The sequence below is a fragment of the Cricetulus griseus genome, chromosome 3 (genome assembly GCF_003668045.3).
Source record: "Cricetulus griseus strain 17A/GY chromosome 3, alternate assembly CriGri-PICRH-1.0, whole genome shotgun sequence".
NCBI classification, from domain to species: Eukaryota; Metazoa; Chordata; class Mammalia; order Rodentia; family Cricetidae; genus Cricetulus; species Cricetulus griseus.
Window position 1 is genome coordinate 265,101,723 of NC_048596.1, and position 7,961 is coordinate 265,109,683.

Consider the following 7,961-nt stretch of genomic DNA (forward strand, 5'->3'; position numbering starts at 1 on the left):
CTAGTTTCTCTGGCAGTGTGGATTGTAGGCTGGTAATCCTTTACTCTATGTCTAAAATCCACATATGAGTGAGTACATACCATGTTTGTCTTTTTGTGACTGGGTTACCTCGCTCAGAATGGTTTCTTCTAGTTCCATCCATTTTCCTGCAAATTTCAAGATTCCACCCGCTGAGTAGTACTCCATTGTGTAATTGTACCACATTTTCTCTATCCATTCTTCGGTTGAGGGGCATCTGGGCTGCTTCCAGCATAGTGCTGCTATGAACATTGTTGAACAGATGTCCTTGTTGTATAAATGTGCTTCTTTGGGGTATATGCCTAAGAGTGGAATTGCTGGATCTTGTGGTAGACTGATTCCCATTTTCTTGAGGAGTCACCATACTGATTTCCAAAGTGGCTATACAAGTTGGCACTCCCACCAGCAGTGGAGGAGTGTTCCTCTTTCTCCACATCCTCTCCAGCATAAACTGTCATTGGTGTTTTTGATTTTCTGGCCTGACTCTAGAAGGGCAGTAACTTTATGCCAACAACCAAGGGACTGTGCTTGGACTCCTGTCACTCTAAAAGGCTGGACCCATGAAAGAGCAGGATTGTCTGTTGCTGCCAATCTGGAAAACATCCCCAACTCGCATGATATCACAACCGTGTCCTTGGGCTTTAGCAGCTATCATATCTGTTGTGGAGGAAAACATAGATGGGAGCTCTGGACACATCACTGAAAGGAGGAAGGGACCAGGCCACATCTCCTTAATAGAGATGCTCATGAACTCCTCCCCAAGCCTGTCCAGAAACTGTGGACCCAGTGAGAAAAGAGGGAAGGAGCAGAGAGAGAAGGAAAGGAGATTGCTAGGGAGAGAGGAGACCATTGGTTACAAATCAATTTCAAATAGTTACAACTCCAGAGAATACAGCAAGGACACAATGTTGAATAACAGCAGTGGGGTAAAGTTCTCAACCAGGAGGTACCCACTTCAACAATGTCAGCAGCAGGAATTAAGTTGGGCAGAGATAGTGTAATTGAAATTTAATAAGAAGTTGCCTCTTTCTAAAGTGTTTTCCTGTCTTTCTTATGTTGTATTGTCTTACTAGTCACATTTACCACGGATGCAGATGAATCTATAAATCTGGGTCTATCTATAATATTTCTAACATCTGTCATTTTTCTTCTGAAAAGTTGGTACCCTGACATGCCACCAATGACTATCTACAATAGGTTGTGTCACACTACACCCACTTATACAGGACAGCACATTGGTCCCTTTACCTTTTCAGAAAGCCATGTTTTACATGCGGGTGGTTAATTAGAATGGGAGTTAATTAGTTAGAGTAGTTTGTTGAATAACAACACCCTTGTTGGTTTGGGTAATCTAGGCCTCCGAAGAAGAGCCAGGAAGTGGTCTCCATTTTGGTATTTTCTAGAAGAGCTGTGTACAGCTGGTGAGGATTCCTTCTCCTGGTGAAACCCTAATTCCTAACAAGTGACAGGCAGATTGAATGTGTTTGTTTTCTATTCTGTGGCTCCCATCGAATCCTCAGGCTACATCCAGTCTCATCAAAATCAGAATAAAGGATGGATTCCACCCTGTGTGAATCAATACCCACACAACATCAAACTCAATAAGCAACTCAAAAATGTGTGTGCGATGATCACTATTTTCACATGTGATAGATAGGTATCTGCTGTGGTTTGAGTAGGGTTCGCCCTCCTAAGATTGCTATGGTGGAAGCTTGGTCACCATGGTGATGGCTTCAGTTTGTAGAACCTTTAAAGCAGAGTCTATTGGTTATGTCTTGGAGGCAACATCTTCAGAGGGACTAATGCAGGTCTTGTAGGATTGGATTCATTTGTAAGACAATAAATAAAAGACCCAGAGACAGCTATTGGGGGTCAAGCTTCAAGCTGAAGATCAGAAAAGCAAAGCATCGAAGCCACTGGTTCTTACCATTTCCTCAACTGAAAGGGCTGATCCTGGTTCTACCAAACCTCAGACTGTAACCTCTCCTAAGCATGGCTGGAGAATCCCGAGACTTCAATGTCTTCCTAGCCTCAATGTGGCTGGAGAATGAAAGCTCTATACTGAATGCCTGATACTAACTACTGAAGATCCTGCTCCTATCTTTTATACCCCTTTAGTGATGGGGTTAATGGCATGCGATCCCAGGTTCTGAGATCATCTTTGTGTGAGTTGTTTCTCTTTAGGACTGGATCGATCTTGTATAGATTTGGGTGACCTTGGACTCACCGAGATCCATCTACCTCTTAATCCTGAGTCCTAAGATCAAAGGTGTGTACCACCACTGCCTGATCTCTGTATCTTGAGGCTGACTTTGCTTTCTGAATCCTCAGGCAAGCTTTAATAAAGCATAAATAACATATCAGTGCATCCATTCCCAGGAAAATGAGTTGTTATAAATTGAATTCAGCTATCACAATTCATTGTCTTGCACAAATGCCCCATTCTTCTTTCCCCTTCCATTTCTCTACCATTCTGTGTAGCCAGAGAGCCCTCATCAGGATATTGACCAGATGTTCTCTAGACGCCCCACCCAGCCTCCAGAATCATTAGTCAAATAACCCTCTATGCTTTATGTTACCCAGCCTTGAATAGTCTATGATAGCCACACAAAATGGGCTAAGTTTTAAAATATTGTTGCTCAACAAATTGTGGCAAGTTGAAAAAGTCTCAAAGCTATGAGCATCACTCAATTAAATGACACCTTCCAAACAAGCAGGGGGAGCACAGACGTGGCCTTTCAGGCATTTTAATTGTCAGGAGACCAAATGAAGAGAAGTTAGTATTTGATTTAAAAAAAAAAAAAAAAAGAGTGGCTAGAGGGATGGCTTAGCCACTAAGAGTATGTATTACTTTTGCAGAGGATCCCAGTTCAGTTCCCAACACCTGTATTAGGCTGCTCACAACCACACATAACTGCAGCTCCAGACCATCTGGTACCCTCTTCTGGCCTCCGAGAGAAACACACACACACACACACACACACACACACACACACACACACAATTTAATAATTAAAAAAGAATTGAGAAAACGTAAGAGCTGGGATTTATGTGTTCATGTGTGTGTGGTTATTCTTTTTGGTTATGATTTTTCTAACATTCATAAAATTACATTTAGATTTGGAACATAATACCTCAAATCCATCTTGGTACAATTCAACAAATCATTATCTATCACTTACTTATGTCACATTCAATTTTACTCTTTATTCTCTCTCTTGGAGGGAGGAAGGCATTAAACATGTGCCACAGCACACATGTGGATGTCTGAGGGAACAACTTGTAGGAGGAGTCAGTTCCTCCATGTAGGGAATTGAACTCAGGTCAGCAGACCTATCGGCCAGCACTTTGTCTACACTAACCCCTCTCACTGACCCTACAGTGAATATTTATAGAGCACAGCATAAGCAGACTGCAACATCAAAGCATCGAGTCTAAACAGGAAAGTCCTAATAAAATGACAGCTACTTTATTTTTCTCTGTGTACTCTTTTTCAAGTAACCCATCATGAAAAGTAACTGTCTTAGTAACTAGAAAGAAGAAAAAAAATCGTTTAAACAGCTATCCAATTAAAACAATGCCACTTCAGATCTCCTGGTTTTTAATACGGGGAATCTTCCTCTGTCCCCTTTCTCCTTTAAGCCAGTTCAGGAAATGAGGTGCTGTGCTTTGATAGTAGGCATGGATCAAATTAAACTACTGAATTTCGTGAGGCTAATATTTTAAATTAGAGATTTCAGCTCACTCAACTTGTTCTAACACACTTATGCCTGATGAAGCCTTACTTATGTGAATAATTAGCTTGAATAATGTGTGAAAGCAAAAGGACAGCTTTTAAGGCAGTAGCTAACTCTTCTTCCTCTGATGAGCTTACAAATAAATCTGGAGAGCCAGAGGAGGATGTGGCAGGTGATGGAGCCAGGTCTCCTCCCAGGGCCTCTCCCAGGACCCCCTGCAGGACTACTGAAGCCCAGCATACAACGATGAGAGTATAATGAGCAAAAATAGGTACCCAATCATGGTGAACAGACCACATGCTCAACTAGGAGAATTCATATGAAGATAACCATTGCACTACAACACCTACATGTATTAATCTTGTGATCTAGCCTATGGGACAGTAAGGGGAAAAATTCTATGTTTGGGTCTATTGGAACAGCCAGGACTGTGGTGAGTTATTCGCTTCTGCCACTTTGATAGGCTTTTTGTTTTTAATAATCTACATTCATACAGGCAACCCTTTTATTGTGCTAAGTGTAAAGCTTTATTCTTTACAAGGTCTCACTCTGTAGTCCAGGTTGGGCAGAAACTCTATTTGGAGTTGGGATTGGCCTCAAATTTACTGCAGCCTCCCTACCTCAGGCTCCTGGGTACTAGGAATTCCTTGGCAGGAGCCATTATGCCCTACTTGAGAGCAAAGGGAAGCAGACAAGAACCTGGAGTGTCTTCCTGGCTTCAACCACAGCTCAGTCTGATTCACTTCCCACCTCCAGCCCTGGATATTCAGGGTCTCTTATTTTGGAGCTAGACTCAGCTGGGGTTTGAAGCGTCTCCAGACGCTCTGTAACATTAGCAGATGGTGGAGTCTTCTAGGAAGCAGTTCTACTGTGGGTTTTCTGTTCCCTAACCAAGTCTTTTAAACATAATGTGCTTTCTCACTCGGCTTTCCCAATGCTTAACCAGTCTGTCTTATCACAAGGAAGAAATGGCAGGAGGGAAGAGAGAGGGCACAGCCTTCTAGTGCATGTGCACCAGGAGAAGCTTGGATTCCTTTCTTCCCAGACATCAGGATGTCTTTCCCTTTACCATGCCTCCTGTTTTTACCTTTTGGGGGGGTTTTGTTTGCTTGTTTGGTTGGACAGTTTTCTATGTGTGTTTCCCATGTGTGTTCTCTCTGTGTGTTTCCCATGTGTCTGCCCACATGCAGAGAGGCCAGGGGTGACAGTAGGTGTCTGTATCACTCTTCACCATTTTAAATATTTTATGTTTATTTTCTGATTAGCAGACCCTCTTACTAAACCTGGAACTCACTGGTTGGCTAGGCTTTCTGGCCAGTGAGCCCCTGGGATTCTCCCCTCTTCTTCTCCCAACACTGGGTTTGCAAGCACACACCACGGTGCCCTGCTTTTTACATGGTGCTAGGGATCTGAATTTAGTTCCTCACGCTTTCATAGCAAGCACTTTATACATTTGTTTATGTTTTCTTGACAGAGTCTGACTGCATAGCCCAGGCTGGCCTCAAACTCGTGATCTACTTACCTCAGCCCCCTAAGTGCTGGGATTCCAGTCATGTATGCATGTGTGCCACCATACCCAGCTCATAGTTTCTATCTATCTATCTATCTATCTATCTATCTATCTATCTATCTATCTATCTATCATCTATTTGGTACAGTCTCTAGTCAAGGCTGTCCTCAAACTCCCTACTTAACCGACAGTAACCTTGAGCTTCTGATTCTTCTACATCTATCCCCACCCCCTTTCCCCGAGTGCTGCTGGGATTGTTGGCCTAGTGGCACACTGTTTCTATAACACACAGTTTATGGTGTTAAGTCCAAGAATTTCTTGTACAAACTAGGCAAGCATTATCAATTGAGCTACAAAACCAGCCCTTTACCATTGATTTGTTAAAAACCATTTCTTATCTGGTGATTCCTTTAAAATGTAATATCTTAGCATTCATATGTGTAACATGTAGAGGTCAGAGGACAACCTGTGGGAGTTGGTTCCCTCCTTCCACTATATAGCTCATGGGATCAAATTCAGGTCATTAGTCTTGGTGGCAGGTGCCTTTACCTACAGAGCCATTTTCACTGGCACTGATCTGGTGATACTAGGTTTTAAAATGATAAAACCTTTCCTGGGGATCCCAGAGAAGGAACTCAATGGCTATAGATTAGACACAACCCTGCCAAACTTAATCAGCCAACTGATTTGGAAGTAAATGACTGTTGTTAAATTTTTCTTAATTGACAAATTTTAAACCTGACAGACATTTCCCATGCTCCTATAAATCATTTAGCTGCTCATATTAAAAATATAAATATAGAATCACTTCTCTGAAAAAAGCCATTTAAAAAAAATTCCTGCCAAAACCCAAAATAAAATAGTTTCAAAGATAGTTACTCCACAAAAAAATAGCATTTTTTGTTTTATTTCTTGTCTTGTTTTTATTTATTTTGTTTGTTCTTTTTTTTGTTCTTCCTCAGCTCCTTTCTACTCATTTCCACTTCTGGGTTTGTCCCCTTGGTTTCTAGAAGTTCCCCAAATCTGTCCCCTAAAATCCCCTTCACTTAAGCTAGCTAGCTTTGATTTCAGCCTTTCAAAAATATTAACCAATATAACCAATCTCCACATCGCCTCCTCTCCTTGAGCTGAAAATTCCAGTGATGGAGCAGATATTAGATAACGATAACCTAAATGTTATCTCCCAGATACATTTCCCAAACTGGCTGGCTGCCTGGAATGAAGGGAATGAGCAGCAGAATGAAGGGATGGACGGATGCAAGCAGTGCGGCTTTGCCAGAATATGTTTGCCCCTAATTGGTTTAAGCCAAGGGCTATGTTACAATCCATCCCTTCTCGGATACTTTCCACACCTCAGAAATAAAGATAACTGAGCCCAAATATGAGGTTCACTGCCTGAAAACAAATGACCACCAGGACAGAGACACAGTCATTGGCAGGCAGGGATGGCTAGATTGCTTCACAGGGATGCTGAGGGAAGGCCCAAAAAATATCCATTCTACTCTGAGAATACCAAGCTTCAGAGAAATGAAGTTTTCCAAAGACCCAAGGCTGAAACCCACATCTCCTGGCTTATCTTATAAATCAGTAGTTCTTAATGCTGTGACTCTTTATGTTCCTCATGTTGTGGTGACCCCCCAACCATAAGTTGCTACTTCAGAACTGTAATTTTTCGACAGTTATGAATCATAATGTAAATATCTGTGTTTTTTGATGGTCTTAGGTAACCCCTGTGAAAGAAAGGGTCATTAGACCCCCCTCTCCCAAACTGGTTGCGACCCACAAGTTGAGAACCACTGTTACAAACCAAAGAGGCAGGCAAAGTAATTGTATAGGCTAAGAGAAACAGGCAATGAAGTCATGGCCTTTAACCATTAATCTCTTCTACTGAGACTAAACTCCACCCCCACCCCTGCTGGGTCCTGAGAGGAGCCCTTTACCTCTAACATGGAGTAACTTCGGGCTCTCCCAGGGAAAGTATCAGGTGATAGTGAGTGACTTGATCCTAGATAGAATGGGTAACGCAATGGAGGCCCCAGCACTCCGCTAGGTGTTTCGGTTTAGCAGAACCCTTGCATTCAAAACTCTTGGCACGCGTTTATGTAAGAATGGTGCTTTTAAGATCAAGCTACCCAGCTTGTTATTGGTCAATTGCAAAAACTTTCCTGCTCAAATTGTGCGTTTTTGCCACCCTCAGTGGCAAATCCCGGCCGAAAAGTCTTAACTTCAGGCTCCGGCTTGCCCGCTTCCCTCTGGGCTCTCACAAACCACCTGGTTGTTGGAGTGGGAGTCGTGAGAACAGTGGCATCGCGGGAGCGTTTGATCACGGTCCTCTTTCTTGAGCAGGGACAGAAAGGCGTCCCTTGGAGCGGCAGGCGACAGCGGGCTGGGAGGAGCGTCGCCCAGCGGCAGAGGCTGTGACGGTACAGGCGTGGGGGTGGGGGCTCCCACCTCCCGCAGCTCTACAGGCGGTGCCGGGAGGCGGGGCTCCAGTCTGCCGGAGCTCCGTATTGGCCGGCGGGGCTGGGGAGGAGGGGCAACTACGCCGTGATTGGCGGAGGCCGGCGCCGGAGGGGGCGGGGCCGCTATAAAAGACGCGTGCCTGTCTCGGAGCAAGCAGTCGGGCTGTCCGAGCGGCGCGGCCGTGGAGCACTCTGGAGTGGGAGACCGCGGGGGGTGGCGGGGACGCGAGAGGA

General features: G+C 43.9%; 1 long non-coding RNA gene across 1 annotated transcript in view; it reads left to right on the top strand.

Moving 5' to 3' along the window:
- The window catches only part of LOC118238616, a 176,770-nt gene extending 168,845 nt beyond the window's left edge, over positions 1-7,925 (top strand). Inside the window, exon 3 of the long non-coding RNA XR_004769395.1 lies at positions 7,612-7,925. This is a non-coding gene — a long non-coding RNA (uncharacterized LOC118238616). The remainder of the gene's footprint in view (positions 1-7,611) is intronic.
- Positions 7,926-7,961: the final 36 nt, after the last annotated feature.